Below are 20,000 nucleotides of genomic sequence, written 5' to 3'. Positions count from 1 at the left end.
GTCCATGAATAAAATGTGTGCCTTGGTGACTAGCGACTAGTTCCCATGGGAGGGAGGTATCAGATATTCACGAGATAATGGACTTTATGGAGATACATATATACACACGCGTGCTCTTATACACACACACACTCTCTCTCTCTCTCACACACACACACACACACACACACACACACATATATATATATATATATATATATATATATATATATATATATATATATATATATATATATATATATACATACACACACACAACAAATTCAGCTGTTTCTAGCCCGCTGCAGGACAAAGACCTCAGATAAGTCCTAATTCATGTTTCGGGTTTGGCCATTTTCATCGCCACGCTGACCAGTGCGGATTGATGGTGGGAGACTTTAGTCTGATAGCTCACAGCAAACCAAACTAGTATGGGTGGCTTTGACTATTACAGCTTTGCTGATCATTGCGATACACAAACCCTTTTACCCCGTTAATATATATCCCCACATATGTATGTATATATGTGCGTTCGTTTTCGTTTCTTCTTATCTCATGAAATGAAGTATTCAAAGTTATTTTGAAAACGTCTTCCACTTCTATATCCTTCTCACTCTCGTTCTTGTGACATTTTCAGAGAAATAAACAAAGGGGAAAAAAGATTAAGTCAGCTTTCAGTATCTGTTGTCCTCAATGTCAGTTGAACTCTCTCTCTCTCTCTCTCTCTCTCTCTCTCTCTCTCTCTCTCTCTCTCTCTCTCTCTCTCTCCTCCGAAAGCGATGAGATCACCACCCAAAGAGGAACAGTGGGTGATAAGGTAACAAATCCTCTGTACACAAGGGTGTCAAAAGCTCGGATAAAGAGGTAAACAGTAATGATGAACCCACCCTGTTGCTGTCAGCCCTTCCTGAATGACGGGATAATATTATTATAGGTTCAGGATACTCGTTGTTCCTCTATCGCTAATTAAACACGCTCTACCTCCATCAATCTTGGTCTATTTTACAGTATTTTTATGGTTTAGAACTTTAGAGAAATATTTATTGTAATTGGATGTTAACAATTTCATGGGTTTTGTATATCCACTGCTATGTTTTCATTAGCTATATTCAAGATTCTTATTTTTCATCCTCATCGTCATCATCATCATCATCAGCGTCACCATCTCCTCCCTTGCCTGTTGATGCAAAGGGCCTCGGTTAGATTTCCCCAGTTGTCTCAAAGAAACATTGATTTTGAGAAATATTTATTGTAATGGGATGTTAACATTTACAAGGGTTTTGTATATCCACTGCGATGTTTTCATTATCTATATTCAAGATTCTTATACTTCATCTTCATTATCATCATCATCATTATCTCCTCTCTTGCCTATTGACGCAAAGGGTCTCAATTAGATTTTCCCAGTCGTCTCTATCTTGATCTTTTAAATCAATGCTTCTACATTCATCATCTCCTATTTCACGCTTTATAGTCCTCGGCTATGTAGGCCTGGGTCTTCTAACTCTTCTAGTGCATTTTGGAGCCCAATTAAATGTTTGGTGAACTAATCTCTCTAACTACAATTATAATTATAGTGGTTTAATATACTAAAACTATCTCATAATTTCAGCCGTATTTGCTGATAATCAGTCAAGAAAATTTATTTAGTAGTTAATATCTTTTGATTTAATAAGGTTAATTTGCTTAATCAGTCATTATGATAGTCGCTCAATATACTTTTTCAGTTTTCTTTAGTGATCTCGTAAAAAATTTTTGCTATTAAACGCTCAATTATGTTTTACTATGTTACATTTTTACCGATTTTCAACCCACATTCTTTTTTATTTTGATCAATTTGAATTCTTCTATTTAGCATTTCTTCCTTTCTTGGTTATTGGCTGCCGGTTTTTCATCAATGTTGACTATTTTATTATTATTATTATTATTATTATTATTATTATTATTATTATTATTATTATTATTAGGTACAATCCTAGTTGTTAAAGCAAGACACTATAAGCCAATGGGCTCCAAGAGGTAAAAAGCCCAGTGAGGAAATAAAAAGAAAAACAAATAAACTATATGAGAAGTAATGAACAATTAGAATATTTTAAGATCTCGTTTAATCTTACTACCTTACATCTAAACATGTTTTGATAGTGTTTTTCATATTTCTTTTGCTCTTTTTGTGAGAGAAGATGAATTTTACTTACATTACGCTATGCCACCAAGAAAGGATAGCTCTGAAAGATTTGGCAACAACCATTCATGTAAAATAATAATTGACTAAATTAGATTTTTTTCTAAACATATTCCGTACTATAATTAGCTAGCTAACTACACTCATTCTTCTCTCAGCCATCTTTCCTAATATTATTATATTATTATTGCTTGCTAAGCAACAGCCTTAGTTGAAAAGCAAGATGCTATAAGCCCAAGGGCTCCAGCAAGGAGAGTAACCCAGTGAGGAAAGGAAATAAGGAAATAAATAAGCTACAAGAGACGTAATGAACAATTGAAATAAAATATTTTAAGAACAGTAACAACATAAGAATAAATCTTTCACATATAAACTAAAATACTTCAAAATAACGATAGGAAGAAAAATATATAGAATGGTCTACCCTGAATGTACACTCAAGCAAGAGAAATCTAACCCAAGACTGTGGAACACCATGGTACAGAGGCTATGGCACTACCTACCAGCAAAAAAAAAAAGAAAAAAAAAGGCGTCTACCTATCTTCCATATTACCAGAGTAAAAAAAAAACACGTCTACCTTTCTTCCATATTACCAGAGTAAAAAAAAAAAACTACCATCATTATTACCAAAGTAAAAAAAAGTCTACCTTCCTTTGTTAATTACCAGAGTGAAAAAATTAAAAAGGAATGTCCACCTTTCTTCCTTATTACCAGAGTAAAAAAAAAATCTACCATCATTATTACCAAAGTAAAAAAAAAAAAAAAAAGTCTACCTTTTTTCGTTATTACCATAGTGAAAAAAATTGAAAAGGAACGTCCACCTTTCTTCCTTATTACCAGAGTAAAAAAAAAATCTACCATCATTATTACCAAAGTAAAAAAAAGTCTACCTTCCTTCGTTATTACCAGAGTGAAAAAATTAAAAAGGAACGTCCACCTTTCTTCCTTATTACCAGAGTAAAAAAAAAATCTACCATCATTATTACCAAAGTAAAAAAAAGTCTACCTTCCTTCGTTATTACCAGAGTGAAAAAATTAAAAGGAACGTCCACCTTTCTTCCATATTACCTGAATAAAAAAAAAAAATCAACCTTAATTATTACGAGTTAAAAAAAAAGTCTACTTTTCTTCATTATTACCAGAGGGTGATCTCTTTTACATCTGGTCAAATATAGCATCCTGGCAGGATGTAAGCTTCAGTGAGAGCATTTCCAGCTTATGAACTTACATTCTATTAGCGGCAGATGATAGCAGTTCACGGTTATTGATGCTTCATAATGATAATGCACAAGGCCAGAACGGGCGGGGTGCGCCTCTAAGGCTCCTGACCAACTTTTGTTTTCGCCCATCTGGATGGTTGCGTTCATTATTATTTATTATTTATTATTATTATTATTATTATCCAAGCTACAACCCTAGTAGGAAAAGCAGGATACTATAACCCAATGGCCCAAACAGGGAAAAATAGGAAATTGATAAACTACATGAAAGTAATGATTATTATTATGATTATTATTATTATAAAATCTTTTTTAAGACCAGTAACAACGTTAAAATACATACACTATGAAGAGATACTTACGTCAGCCTGTTCCGCATAAAAATATTCACAGCAAGGTTGAAATTTAGGGAAATAATTATGTCTCGTGTTACTTAGGTGCTTGCCAAGAGAACAGAATACCTCAGCTCAGGGAATAGTGATGTTGCGTTAATTTCCTCCACCAGCTAAGTTAGGAGGAGGTTATGTTTTACCCTCCCCCCCCATTATATGTTTGTTTGTGAACAGCTTCCTAGTCATAATTTTAATCGTAGAGTAATGAAACTTTCAGGGATTAACTGGGTATTTTTTTCTTGGTAATATGATGTATGATCAAGCGTGATAATCAATGCACTAAATATCACGATTAGCATTTATGAAAACAATTAAGTCATTTTGAGAAAAATAATTGGATTTTTCGAGTCAGGACCGTTTTGGCATCATTCTCTGTGTTGTTTACATGCCTATATGCAGAGAATTTCGTAATTAATGGGTAAATCTCTATACCAGGTTTTTATAAACCTCAATTGAATTATAAACCTTCCTTTTGAACTTCTAAATTCATTTGAGAATTTAAATCGTCACATTTCACAGTGATGTGGGTCGTTTACGAGACATCATACCTTCATGAGGAGAATTTTCTCTACACTGATCTTGTTTTTATAATTATTATTATTATTTGCTAAGCTACAACCCTAGTTGGAAAATCAGAAAGCTATAAGCCTAGGGGCTCCAACAGGGAAAATAGCCCAGTGAGGAAAGGAAACATGAAAAATAGAATATTTTATAAAGTCGATATCACGAATGTTCGCTATCGATTGGACTTTCTCGACACAAAATCAACCGATTTGAATGAGAGAGAGAGAGAGAGAGAGAGAGAGAGAGAGAGAGAGACCTTACACTAGCCGGTCTCCTACTTTACAAATGTCAATACCAGTTTCAGGTGCATTACCCTTCTCTGCCAGCACCTTACCGTGCTCAGAATTGATTGGTTTATTGGAGATACGACTCTCTCTCTCTCTCTCTCTCTCTCTCTCTCTCTCTCTCTCTCTTTCTCTCTCTCGTAGGGTGTGAAAGGATTCTTGTTTAATGAAAAGTGCAAAATGTTTATGAGTTTCAAATGTTAATGTATATTTTTAATTTTGATATTGTTAGTTAATAAATTATAAACCTGATTTGCATACGTTTAGGTTGTTTATTTCAAGAAGTTTATGCATATGTAGAATGGGTGAAATTATTTTGATTTAATGTTACATAGACATAGGTAATCAGGTTATGAATTATTTATTATTTTGCTTGAAAATACATATAAAGATAGTGTGATAGTATAGTATAATGGGATAATTAATGTTAGGTTTAACAGGAGAATATATTTAACCATTATTTCATATATTTTGTATCATAATGGAGGAGATATAAGATTGTCTATATTAATGTAATTAATATACAAATAAGAAACTTGTACTTCGCATATATAAGAATTATATATATATATATATATATATACAGAGAGAGAGAGAGAGAGAGAGGAGAGAGAGAGAGAGATTCTAATCCTGATGTTTGCAATTGTCTTTATGGTAAATAAGTTATTCTCAAGTAAAATGAATTCTAAATTAAGTGGCATTTGTGACATAATGATTTGATAGTAAAAAAAAAAAAAAAAAGGTCACGTGCGTGCTTCATGCAAATAGAAGAATCACCAGCATTGCATTATCTGAAATGTATTTACGAATGTTGCTGGCTTGTTTATGATTAAAGTGAAAATATATTTGACAGCATCATTACTGGTCTATGCATGTCAAATGATAAGGATTTATCACTTAAAATTCAAAAGCTGAACAATATTGAACTTTTTTTTTTTTTTACGTTGACATTTTAGTATGACCTAGATGTTGACTTTATTGGTTTTATTAGTGGATCATGAATGTTGAATTAGAAGGATTTATCTTTGCCCTATCGCCTCGTAAGTATAATTTTGAGCTTGACTTTTCCAAGATCGTGGGGGGATTATTCTGGCCAAATATGAAATTTTTATCTCATTTATTCATAAGTGTTTTTTTTTTTTTTTTTTTTTTTTTGCCTTGACATAAAATTTTGACTTTTCCTTGACATGAAAATTTTGACTTTTATTTGACATGAAAATTTTGACTCTTATTTGACTTGAATATATTGACTTTGACTTAAAAAATTTTGACTATTCTTGGCATGAAAATTTTGACTTTTCATTGGCATAAAAATCTTGACTTTTCCCTAACAAAAGTTTTGTCTATTATTTGACATGAAAATTTTTACTTTTCCTTGACAAAAATTTTGACTACCTGTCATGAATATTTTCACTTTTCATTGTCTTCAAATTTTTTGCTTTTTCTAGACAAACATTTTGACTATTCCTTGACATGAAAATAATTTTGTTTATCGGTTTCATTTTGGATTAAACTCTCAATCTTATATAATGGAAATTTGTGACCAAGGTCATATTCCTATTTAACATATGAACATAACATAGATCTTAGTGCCTCTGTACATTGACTTCATTTGTGGATTATACGTCAAATATAAAATCTGTCACTTATAAATCTATAATTATAGCCATAATTAAATTGCTATTGGAGCATTAATTTCGTATTATGATCACGACTATATCTATTACCTGCACATCAACATCATTTGTAGAAGAGTCATGCACGCAGAATATCTCTCTCTCTCTCTCTCTCTCTCTCTCTCTCTCCCTCTCTCTCTCTCTCTCTCTCTCTCTCTCTCTCTCTCTTTTAAACCACAAATTTTCACTATGGATATTCTTACCCCTCTGATTTTGAAATAATTTTTGGTGGTGGTCACCATCCCAAGTACTGACCAGACCCCGTATTGCTGAACTTATCAAATCAAACTATCATAGTATATCGATGCACGCAGAATATCTTAACATTTTGTTAATCACTCCCTTTTTCACTATGGATATTCATACCCCTCTGATTTTGAACGAATCTCCTTTTGGTGGTCACCATCCCAAGTACTGACCAGACCCTGTGTTGTTGAACTTCACAAATCAACCTATCATAGTATATCGAAAAAAGGATCGCTGTAGAATTAAGAGAATAAAAATGATGCCCACGAAAACATGTGGAGTGTTTGATAGGAGTGAATAGAGAGTGATGGTGTAAGTTGTTTTAGAAAATCATTGAGTTTTCAGTGGTTGTCGTGTTATCTCAAGTTCCTTATTTTAGGGTACATAAAATAAGAGAGGAAAGAAATGTATCAAGTAGTTTAGGGACAATAAGCAATAGTTCCTCAGGGAAATGAAACGCAGATTGCTTAATAACCAAGATATTATATCCTTTTGTGTGTGTATATATATATATATATATATATAAATATATATATATATGTGTGTATATATATATATATATATATATGTGTGTGTGTGTGCGCGCGCGCGGGCGTGTGTGTGTGAGTATATATACATATTTATACCGTAAAAATGCCAACACGTACAGGTGCATTAAGGAATTTAGTAAATTTCACCTTGAACCTAACAGGTTAAAACAAAGAATTTATTTATTCAAATCACATACACGCCCAAATCCCTTCCCTCTAACCAGACAAGTCCTGATGTTGCGTGTGAATTAAAAAAAATAAAAATAAAAAAATTCCAAGAAGTGAATTAAAGGAGTACTGAAACTAGTGGCATTTTGACGTTGCTTGTCCCGGTTTTGAGAATTTCCAAATGACTTTCTCCTCGCCGTCTGAAAGTGAGCGTTGACCCTCTCACGCACCTGAGAACAGATGATTCTTAGTCTAGGTCATTGACCCTTGGAGTAAAAGTAACCTTTTTGGGTAGGTTGAAAGGTATGCAAGCATACGGTTAGTATTAACTTGCCATGCTTATGTACAATCCTAATAAGATTATATATATATATATATATATGTATATATATATATATATATATGTATATATATATATATATATATATATATTTTTATGTATATATATATGTGTGTGCGCGCGTGTGTATTTATATATAATTAGTGCAAGCGTGTGTGTGTAGGGGGGGGGAGCCTGTGTAATTATAATTACAATATGAAGTAAAAGTTGAAAAATGGAAGAAGGAATGAGGGACTTTACAAAGAACCTTAAGTGAATTAGAGTGACGTCATTATCCAGTGGGGAGATATATATATATATATATATATATGAATATATATATATATATTTATATATATATATGAGTATATATATGAATATATATATATATATATATATATATATTCTAATGAATCAAATTTTAGGTGCTTGTTGGTCACCATTTAATAAGAATACAAGAATCATGCAAGATGAAATGTGAGAATGATTGCAAAAGTGCAGGCAGTAGAGTTTATAGATGATGATATTTTAGTGTCGTTACTCTTCTTGAAATATTTAATTTTTCCTTGTTTCCTTTCCTCACTGGGCTATTTTCCGTTAGAGTCCTTGGGTTATAGCGTCCTGCTTTTCCAATTAGGGTTGTAGCTTAGTTGATAATAATAATAATAATGATAATGATGATAATAATAATAATCTCTCTCGCCCAAGTCTCCTCAAATGCAAAACAACGTTTCATAATCAGCATTGCACACTTGCCAGTTGCACCTCTGTTCATTATTGATCAAATACGTCTGCAATACAAAGGCTTTGAATCTTTCATTTGATCTCTTCTGGGAGAGTAGCTGTGTGTGGTGTGTGTGTGTGTGTGTGAGTACACACGAAAGAAGAGACTGTGCGTTTCGTTTTTCTTTTATAGAGGTAGAATGAGTGACTGGAATTGTGTGCAGGTGTTATCTGATGACCTGGAATATGGAGATGGATTCCCGTCTGGTTGTTTAACATCGCTAAATTATCTTCAAAGAGGTTTTGTGTTTGATGTTAAATATGTGAATTCTTTGTTAACTTATCCGTTATCTTCAAGTGGAATAAGTTTTATAATTGATCTGAAATATTCGAAATCTTGTGTGTTTGGTATAGAATTTTAGAAATTTTTTGTGTTTGATGTAAAATATTCGAAATCTTTTATATTGATATAAAATATTTGGAATCTTTTGTTTTTGATAGTTTTCGAAATCTTTTGTATTTTGTAAAGAATTTTCGAAATCTTTTGTATTTTGTAAAGAATTTTCGAAATCTTTTGTATTTGGTATAAAATATTCTAAATCTTTTGTATTTGGTATAAAATATTTGAAATCTTTTGTATTTGATATAGTTTTCGAAATTTTTGTATTTTGTATAAAATTTCTGAAATCTTTTGTATTTGATATAAAATATTCGAAATCTTTGCCACATAAACAGATCTTATGTACTGACCCTAATAACCAACACAAATGTCTGTAAGTTTTAAGTTTGAGAGAGAGAGAGAGAGAGAGAGAGAGAGAGAGAGAGAACGGTGACGTAAACAGTAAGTTTTGAGAAAATAACAATGAAAGGAAAGGAAGTTAACCTCAAATATTATGAAGGGGATGATAAGTTAAAAAATGGAGAGAGAGAGAGAGAGAGAGAGAGAGAGAGAGAGAGAGAATAGCAGCGTATTGTAAACAGCAGGTTTTAAGATAATAAAAATGAAAGGCGAGGAGGTTAACCTCAAATATTATGAAGTGAGAGAGAGAGAGAGAGAGAGAGAGAGAGAGAGAGCTCTTTTGTGCATCGTCCGCGACCCGAGAAGCGTTCGAGAGCGGAAGAAGAAGAATCATCTGACATGTGCAATTTCCTCTTCGAGTCAGACCTCGTTTGTGTCGCTTTTGCAAACGTCCTTCATCAAGTGTTTATAAAGGCGGCTCTCTCATGCACCGGATATGCTGTCCACGCCCAAATGGCCCTTTTTGACACTATCATCGTCTTTTTCTTGAGGTTTCCATTGTTTTACCACTGTATTGCTACTTAAAATGTTTAGAGGCCACTCATGAAAGGCAGAGGAAAGGACAGTGACGTTGCTCTATCGGGCAGGACAATGCCCTAGAGACTGACTATATATACATACTATCAGCTCCCAAGCCCCCTCTCCACCCAAGCTAGGACCAAGGAGGGCCAGGCAATGGTTGCTGATGACTGAGAGGATAGACCTATAGGCTCCCCCAAACCCCCCATCCTTAGCTCACAAGGATGGTGAGATTGCAGCGACCAAAGATACTAACGAGTCTGGCGATCACCTTTCGGCCACCACTACTATTAATGATAATCGTTATTAATAGTCCTATAATTATTATTATTAATCGTTATATTAGTTGTGGACCTTAATTCAGATAAAAAGTGATACTACTATTAATGATAATATACGTTATCATTGGTGTGATAATTATCATTATTAGTCGTAGTATTCGTAGTGAATCGTAATTTAGATTAAAAAGTTATGGAAAAAAAAATATTACTGGAAAAGTTACATGATGAAAAATGTCATATTTGAATTCATAGCTGCTTGAAAGCCAGCCGGATGAATTTGCTTAGGCAAAGCAAAGTAAATTCTGAGGAGGAAATTTCATTAAAATTTATCTGCTTTGCGTAAACTTCGGTTTTCTCAAAGACGTAGATAATAATTTTGAAATATAACCTATTCAATATCCTATACTTATCCTAATTTGAGTTATCCGGATGGAAGATATATTAATTGCCTTCCTTAGTCTTGCATGTTAATCGAATTTATAATTTATATTGAAAATGCTGATTGGGATAGAGGCTATATCACGAGAACCACCAGTCAATACTGAAGGGCGAATGACATTTGCAGTAAATGTCATGAGAATCCAGAGTCCCATCTTTTCTATTTTCTGATACTTGATAAAGATGGGGATGGCGTTGACTTGGTAAAGATGTGGAAGACGTTGAGTTGATAAATATGGGAAAGACGTTGACTTGATAAATATGGGAAAGACGTTGACTTGATAAATATGAAGAAGACGTTGACTTGATAAAGATGGGGAAAACGTTGTCGTATATTTCACCACCTGAAGCTGGTTTATAATATTCAGTTAAGGATCGGAATAGACTTCCAGCGGATCTAGTAAACAGTAACACGGTAAACGAGTTAAAGAATAAGTTAGACAAGATCATAAAAACTCTCTAAATGCTTATAAAGTAAATCGCTCTACCAAAGAGCAAATGGAGTGTCCGCGGATGGACTAAAGAGTCAGAGACATCCAAAATCCTTGTAACACACACTCTCTCTCTCTCTCTCTCTCTCTCTCTCTCTCTCTCTCACACACACACACACACAAACCACTTCGCTTTACCCAAGAGCAAATGGTGTCTCCATGGTTGGATTATAAAGTCTTTGAGACATCCAAAATCCTTGTATCTCTCTCTCTCTCTCTCTCTCTCTCTCTCTCTCTCTCTCTCTTGGACGTTTTATTCCCCCAACTATCAAAATAGCCAACCGTAAGTATATATAATCTGTCAAAGCCAAATCCATAAGTAAACAACGTTGAAATTCCCAAGTCTAACATTGGTCCTATAAAGATCGAGATTTTGGGTATGAAATCTTTCCGGCGTTCTCATCGACACGAACGAAAGTGATTTTTAAGACGGCGTTTGTCAAGTATGTTATTTAGAAAGGTCGTTTGTATTGATTGAACGGGTAAACCTCGATAGAAGGAGTCTTATTCTTTTATCAGTAACTTTTGCCTGCACGTTTGCCTATGAGGTTGCGATATTATTATTATTATTATTATTATTATTATTATTATTAGCTAAGCTACAACCCTAGTTGGAAAAGCAAGATGCTTTAATTTTTTTTTTTTATTATTATTATTATTATTATTATTATTATTACTAGCTAAGCTACAATCCTAGTTGGAAAAGCAAGATGCTATAATTATGCATGATTATTTTTATTATTATTACTAGCTAAGCTACAACCCTAGTTTGAAAATCAAGATGCTATAATTATACTGGATTATTATTATTATTATTATTATTATTATTATTATTATTATTATTAGCTAAGCTACAAGCCTAGTTGGAAAAGCAAGGTGATATAATTATGCAGAAGGGCTCCAACATGGAAAGTAGCCCTGGGAGGAAAGGAAATAAGGAAATAAATAAGCTACAAGAGGTATAATGAACAATTAAAATAAAATATTTCAAGAACAGTAACAACATTAAAATAAATCTTTCACATATAAAATATAAAAACTTCAAAATAACAAGAGGAAGAAAAATATATAGAATAGTGTGCCGGAGTGTACCATCAAGCATATATGTGCTTGTTTGTTTTAACGGCTGTTTGTTTACCGTTCTGGTAAGTCAACATCAAACACGTTATATTAAGATCTATTAGAAATTTGTTATGGATTGAGATTATGGTTTGATTGTTTATAGAAGAATTTGGGCTTCATTTTGCCTTTAGCTTAGACTTTTAGATATATCTTATCTTCATTTATCTCATATATTTTTACATTTACTTTTTCTTACATTATTTTACATTTATATTAGTACTAAGATATACATAAAGTTTCCAGTGCTTTGCCTTCATCTACTTAACATATATCTAAAAGGTATTAAAATTAAGGTATAACCTAAAAATGATTGAAATTCCCTCCATCTGATGACAAGAATCTTCACTGTCATTGTCATCAGTGTTTTAACTATCGAAGAATATAGGGTTTATTTTAAATCTCTTGATAAACTTGAAATAAAGTTTATTCTTAAGAGCATGTCTTGTGTGATATTAGTTTGAATGTGTATGATTATCAACTGAATGGTTAAAGATAAGGATGTAGCGCAGAAAACGGTTAACGTTACATACCATATCCTTATTAGTGGCATATTATATATATATATATATATATATGTATATATATATACAGTATATATATATATATATATATATGTGTGTGTGTGTGTATAAATAGATTATAAATACTTGTCTGATTAAATAGACAACATAGGCATGTATAAGTAGAAAGAGGGAGTAAGTAGAAAATAAATTGCAATTAAAAAAATCAGTAGAACAGACTTTTATTTTCATGATAGCATTAAATTTAAAAAAAAAATAATCATTAGTACACTAAAGTTAGAAAGTGGAGCTTAGGTCATAAGTAAAATGAGGGGGTATTCTTGTAAAATTGATGATAAAAAATATACACTTCTATATAAACTCTGTTTATATAGGAAATGTAGCGTAACTTCCCACCAGGCAGAAGTGTCAGATTAGTCTCTAGATTTCACCTGGCCGAGAAATGTCCCGTAAGGGCTTTATGCCAGTCCCTCTGAAAAGTCCTTGAAGGTAAAATGTCAGAAGCAAGGGCTGAAGTTTTATTTCATGATTTTCTGAAAGTTTCCTGGAATATCTAAAAGAGGGTCAGCAAAAGTGTGTGTGTGTGTGTGTGTGAGAGAGAGAGAGAGAGAGAGAGAGAGAGAGAGAGAGGGGAGCATTTGGTTTGGAGGGGGGTGATGTATTATTCTTGGTTGGAAGGTCTTGGGGGGTAAACTTCACCAAGCCTCACCTCCTCTTTATGATGAAGAGCAAGTGTGTGGATATATATATATATATATATACATATATATATATATATATATATATCTTTCCTGTCACGCTGAGCTGCAACCACTCGGAAAGTGCAGTTTCCCACAAATTGCTCAAAGTGCCGTGTGTTGTTGTTGTTATTATTATTATTATTATTATTATTATTATTTTTATTATTATTACTACTACTACTTGCTAAGCTACAACCCTAGTTGGAAAAGCAGGATACTATAAGGCCAGGGGCTCCAACAGGGAAAATAGCTATGAGGAAAGGAAACAGGGAAAAATCAAATGTTCTAAGAACAGTAACAACATTAAAATAAATATTTCCAATATATACTATAAAAACTTTAACAAAACAAGAGGAAGAAAAATAAGATAAAATAGTGTGGCCGAGTGTACCCTCAAGCAAGAGAACTCTAACCCAAGAAAGTGGAAGACCATGGTACAGAGGCTATGGCACTACCCAAAACTAGAGAACTATTTTCCCTGTTGTCCTCCTAGAAGAATTGCTTACCATAGCTAAAGTGTCTCTTGCCAAGAGGAAAGTAGCCACCAAACAATTACCGTGCAGTCGTTAACCTCTTGGGTGAAGAAGAATTGTTTGGTAATCTCAGTGTTGTCAGGTATATGAGGATAGGGAAGGATCTGTAAAGAATAGGCCAGACTATTTGGTGTATGTGAAGGCAAAGGGAAAATTAACCGTAACCAGAGAAAAGGATCCAATGTAGTACTGTGTGGCCAGTCAAAGGACCCCATAACTCTCTAGCGGTAGTATCTCAACGGGCGGCTGGTAGTTAGGAAATGGGGAGGGGAAGGGAAGGGTTGAATTTATGTGCGTGTGTATATATCTATCTAAATATTTAGTCGTCATCACTGATGGATCGCGTACGCTAGTATTTCATAATAGAGTATTACCACAAGTGTTTGAGAAGGGATAACTTTCTCTTTCTTGGCGTTTTTAGTGCCATCAGCGAAGCTTCCATAATTATGTAATTTATTTTATTTAAGTACTTTTTTATAATAACATAACTACTAATCATAAAGATTATTTTATAGTGGGTCATACTAGATATTTGTATCATTTTATAATGGGATTAGTAATAATCCTTAAGATGATTTTATAATATACGTCCTTTAATAATTATGTCAGTATTATTCTCATTTGATTATTTTGTACTGACTTTTTCAATGATGTCAGTATTAATCTTTAAAATACTATTATAGTTTTTATAGTGAGTCATACTGAATATATGCATCATTTTATATTGTTTATTGCACTAGTAAACAAAAGAAGAATCATAACATTAGGTAAACTCGTTAACCATCGTATTTTTTCTCATGGTTGAATATTACTTCTAAATAACAGCATGGAAAGTACTTGGGCCACACCCACCTTAGCTTGTACTCTAACAGACTCTTCCGTACTTTTATAAGGTCGAAGTATTTGAAGGGTAAATTTCGTAATTATATAGAGAGGCTTTATTTAATCTTCTCTTAATAACAGGATTTTAGTATAAAGTGTTATTGTGTGTATGTATATATATATATATATATATACACGTATATTTATTTATTTATTTATTTATATATATATATGGGTTGAAATGAATTCACTATATCAATATTAATTTTCTTTTCAAAATAAATATATCCTTGAACAGCGAATATATTCAAGACTGGTTCTACATACTCTAGTACGATAAGTCATTAGCAATAAAAAATTTTAGTATCCAAAAGCGACCTTATTATCTATAGTTAAATTATTTCCTTTTTTTTTTACTGGCAATTCAGCATGATTACATAAAAAAAGTATTTGCAATTTCTAGTTGAAGATCTTCTTATATAGATTTTTCTTATGGGTGTACCAAGTCAGGTTGGCCGAGCGGTCTAAGGCGCCAGATTTAAGCTCTGGTACTCGAAAGAGTGCGTGGGTTCGAACCCCACACCTGACATGGGGAAAATTTTTTGCTTAGATCGATGGCTAATGGAGATGAGACCGTTAACAATGTCTTAATATGATAACGAGAAGTCTACTATTGTTGTTATTATTATTGTTAGACAGACTTCCTATCTCTTTCTTTCATTGTTTTTATTCAATTGATTGTAGTAGATTTGCATCTGCGTGACTGCTCGTGTGCAGGTATCACATCACCTTATGTTGGGTGGTTACCATATAACCAATGTTCTCAAACTATTCCCAGAGCCGTATCTCTAGTATGGTATATTTCTCAGCTTTGATTTTAGTTCTCTTGCTTGAGAATACGGACAAGAACGTTTACCTCCAATAATGTATTGGATTTTAGTTTAATTGGGTAATGATTACATATATTAAGTTTTATGGATTGCTATTTGTAAATATATTTAGTCTTACTGTTGTTTGTTATTGTATACTGAGATCTACCTTGCCTATGGTTATTTATAGTACATACACACATCAGCTCCTCAACTAAGTGCTTTGGGATTTGGCATTTGATAATCCTTTATGTTACATGAAATAGTATGTATGCAAAAATTTATATATGCAATTGCTACTCTTTCCACCTTCATTTCGGTGACGGAATGTGCTATGTGAATGGTTTATTTTATGAAATAGTATCACCAATTAAACAGATCCATTAGAAATTTTGTTTACTTGTGTATGATAGTAGATTCCTGACGTCAAGATTAAAAGTTAATGATACTGCTTGTAACTATTATCCATCGTCACATAGTAAAAAAAAAAAAATTCCAAGGGAACACATTATTATTATTATTATTATTATTATTACTACTTGTTAATCTACAACCCTAGTTGGAAAAGCAGGATGTCGTAAGCCCAGGGGCTCCAACACGGAAAATAGTCCAGTGAAGAAAGGGAACAAGGAAATAAGAGAGGTAATTAACAATTCAAATGAGATATTTGCACCAGCTTGATAGTCCAGAGTTGGTAAATACAATGACATTAGAATGAGCACCATCACAGCTGGTTTTATCCAGGCATTTGATTATTTTTAGGTAGTGCCCCCTCCCACCCTGCTCCTCTTCAGCGTGTCATTTGTCACGCGAGCGAACGAGGTCGGTTTCTTCCTGTTTTGACTGGCTTCGTGTGTTTCAGTTTCAGTAATAAGCATTTTAATTTGATTCTGGTAACTTTGCTGATCGTCTTCTGTATCATGCGCACTGTATTTCATGAGAGCTGCATTTTTTCCCATTAATTTCTCTATATATTTTTTTTGTCCATTCATTTCTTTTTACTAGATTTGATTCGCAATTTGCGTGCATGTTTGTCCCATTTCATATCTATTTTGACCTGCATTTTGTGTACTTGTATGTCTATTAAATTCATCTATATAGGTATTAATCTGCATTTGTTATAATTGGTTTTATTAGCAAAACAACCCTAGTTGGAAAAGCCAAAGGGAAGTCCTTCAAAAAGAAGGCAACCGTGTTTGCCCCATACAAATGGGAAAAGGCACTTTAATAAAAGTAGTATGCTGTTGTATGGAAGCTTCATTGCAAGCCATTACCATTGGTTTGTTCCATATAAAAGTTTGAAAATTACATTAATTATATTTACAGGATAAAAAGGAGTAAATATTGAATTTTGTTATTAGTCTAATTTAAAATAAAAAATTATGGTCATGAAAATATTGATATCATCTTAACGTTGTTACCTTGAAAGATCTTCGATTTTGAATCGATTATATCGAGGACTTAAAGTTCATAGTTTTTAAGAATAGGAATCTTTGCCTTTTTGTATTGTTACAATAGAACTCCTTTTATAGTTTATAAATTAAATATGTTTTAATGTTGTTAATGTTTTTAAAGTATTTTATGTTAATTTTCATTACTTATATCGTTTATTTATTTCCTTATTTCCTTTTCTCACTGGGCTATTTTTCCCTGTTGGAGCCCTTGGGCTTATAGCATCTTGCTTTTCCAACTAGGGTTGTAGCTTAGCTAGTAATGATAATAGAAATAGAATTATCTCGTTTATTCAGCTTATATTGAATTGTATACAAAATAGACTAGAAATGGCGGCATTTTTTGTTGTGGTTGTTGTTGTTGTTGTTGTTATTGTTGTTGTATTTATAATACGTCCAAAGGATGAACTACTGCGTCTTAGTCTGAACCGGTTCCTTTTTTATCATAAATAGCTCATAAGTCCTCTTAAACATAAAAATAGACTTTTCAAAGTACTCTTTAGCATAAAAATAGATTTATCAATGTCATCGTGAGCTTAAAAATAGATATTTTACAAATTCATGAGCTTAAAAATAGATTTTTCAAATTCACCATGAGCATAAAAACTGATTTTTCAAATTCCCTATGAGCATAGAATTAGATTTATCAAAGTCCTCATGAGCTTAAAAGTAATATTTTTCAAATTCGTCATGAGCATAAAATTAGATATATCAAAGTCCTCTTGAGTACATAAGTAGATTTATCAATGTTCTCATGAGCATAAAAGTAGATTTATTTTTTTTAAATGCGCCATGAGCATAAAAAAGAAAATTCTAATTCACCATGAGCATAATAATAATTTTTTCAAATTCCTCATGAGCATAAAAGTAGATTTATCAATGTCCTTATGAGCTTAAAAGTAATATTTTTCAAATTCATCATGAGCGTAAAATTGGATATATCAAAGACCTCTTGAGCATAAAAATAGATTTATAATGTCCTCATGAGCATCAGAAAAGTAGATTTATTAATGTCCTCATGAGCATAAAAGTATATTTATCACTGTCCTCATGAGCATTAAAGTAGATTTATCAATGTCCTCATGAGCTTAAAAGTAATATTTTTCAAATTCACTATGAGCATAAGATTATATATATTAAAGTCCTCTTGAGCATAGGAGTAGATTTATCAATATCCTCATGAGCATAAAAGATTTTTCTTTCAAATTCATCATAATCATAAAAGCAAACATTCCATTTCAGATCTCCCCTGTGTGTGAAATAACTTGATACTTCCAAATAAATCTCCCCTGTGTGCAAAATACCTTGATATTTTCAAATAAATCTCCCCTGTGTGTAAAATAACTTGATATTTTCAAATAAATCTCCCCTGTGTGTAAAATAACTTGATATTTTCAAATAAATCTCCCCTGTGTGCAAAATAACTTGATATTTTCAAATAAATCTCCCCTGTGTGTAAAATAACTTGATATTTTCAAATAAATCTCCCCTGTGTGTAAAATAACTTGATATTTTCAAATAAATCTCCCCTGTGTGTAAAATAACTTGATATTGTCAAATAAATCTCCCCTGTGTGTAAAATAACTTGATATTTTCAAATAAATCTCCCCTGTGTGCAAAATAACTTGATATTTTCAAATAAATCTCCCCTGTGTGCAAAATAACTTGATATTTTCAAATAAATCTCCCCTGTGTGTAAAATAACTTGATATTTTCAAATAAATCTCCCCTGTGTGCAAAATAACTTGATACTTCCAAATAAATCTCCCCTGTGTGTAAAATAACTTGATACTTTCAAATAAATCTCCCCTGTGTGTAAAATAACTTGATACTTCCAAATAAATCTCCCCTGTGTGTAAAATAACTTGATACTTCCAAATAAATCTCCCCTGTGTCAGTCCACATCCCATATCTAATAATTTGATCTGGAAGAATTCGCTACTATATTTTCCTCTAGCCAGTTTGACTTCTTTTTCTTATCGCAACCAGAGTTCTTATCGCGCTCCGCGGTATCTCAACTTTCCCACTGTTTGTTCCTTTGTTGTTGTTTATATCTTATCTCTACTGGTATGCGTATACCACTGTAGGGCGCTATAATGTCTATATATTTTATTCAAAGGAGAATGCCTATTTATTTTGGATGTTTGTAGGCGCTATAATGTCTATACATTTTTTCAAAGGCGAATGCTGATTTATTTTAGATTTTTTTTTCACATTCATTTTGGTATTTCTTGCTATAAATGTATGCTATAAATGTAGTATTTTACTGGTTTTCATTCTATCCCTGTGGTCATTTTGTTGGCCTCTGAGTAAAGTGTGTGTGTGTGTGTGTGTTTTTTTTTTTTTTTTTTTTACACGTTAGAAATATTTAGTGTATATTTCTATCAAGATGGGTATTTTTAATTTTTATACGTTATCTATGTGATTTTTTCTTGTGTATATGTTTTTTTTTTGTGTGTGTTAGCAGGTACAAATCCGAGTTGAAATTTTTGTTTTGTCTTTCAATGTAGTGGTATCTTGCAACTTTTGATATATTTTTTGTTGACCTTGTAGTTGATTGTTTCTCCCGTTTTATTGGTGGTAGTATTATGTATTGTTTTCTTTTTTGTTATACGGTAATTTTCTATCTTTCCAATAGCAACACTTATTTTTTATATTTCGGTTATTTTATTTTTAACTTAGCAATGATATTTGAATTATCTTTTCTCTCTCTCTCTCTCTCTCTCTCTCTCTCTCTCTCTCTCTCTCATAGTTTATCGACTTCACACTACCTTCTCTTCTTATCAAACATTGTTAAATATTAACGACGCACTGGGTTTCACAAATTGTTAGTGACAGCAACACTGAATAAATCTTTGCCTGAAGTGCGTACCTTTGATCTTAGAAGAGATTGTCTCGAAACATCACGTGTAATTGAGTTGAGCTTTCATAATTCTCTCTCTCTCTCTCTCTCTCTCTCTCTCTCTCTCTCTCTCTCTCTCTCTCTCTCTCTCTCTTTTCTCTCTCTCTCTCTCTCTCTCTCATAATCCAAGCCTTCCCTTCCCCTCGTATTTTTATTTCTTGTGTTTGTCAATCTCTTCCCTTTTAGAATTTTAGGTTGCTCTTTCAAGTTTTGTATTCATCCTCAAAT

General features: G+C 32.6%; 1 protein-coding gene, 1 long non-coding RNA gene and 1 other non-coding gene across 7 annotated transcripts in view; 2 read left to right on the top strand and 1 right to left on the bottom strand.

Annotated features, from left to right (window-relative positions):
- LOC137619636 (uncharacterized) overlaps window positions 1–20,000 on the top strand; it is a 300,875-nt gene that overhangs the window by 256,642 nt on the left and 24,233 nt on the right. The window lies entirely within an intron of this gene.
- The window catches only part of LOC137619635 (SET and MYND domain-containing protein 4-like), a 227,298-nt gene that overhangs the window by 198,747 nt on the left and 8,551 nt on the right, over window positions 1–20,000 (bottom strand). The gene's annotated exons all lie outside the window — the stretch shown is intronic.
- On the top strand, window positions 15,056–15,139 carry TRNAL-UAA (transfer RNA leucine (anticodon UAA)). Its single transcript has one exon. It is a non-coding gene; the product is annotated as a tRNA-Leu (tRNA).

Source organism: Palaemon carinicauda, chromosome 26 (genome assembly GCF_036898095.1).
Source record: "Palaemon carinicauda isolate YSFRI2023 chromosome 26, ASM3689809v2, whole genome shotgun sequence".
Taxonomy (NCBI): domain Eukaryota; kingdom Metazoa; phylum Arthropoda; class Malacostraca; order Decapoda; family Palaemonidae; genus Palaemon; species Palaemon carinicauda.
Note: the sequence above shows the minus strand (reverse complement) of the source record. Positions and strands in the feature narration are given on the sequence as shown.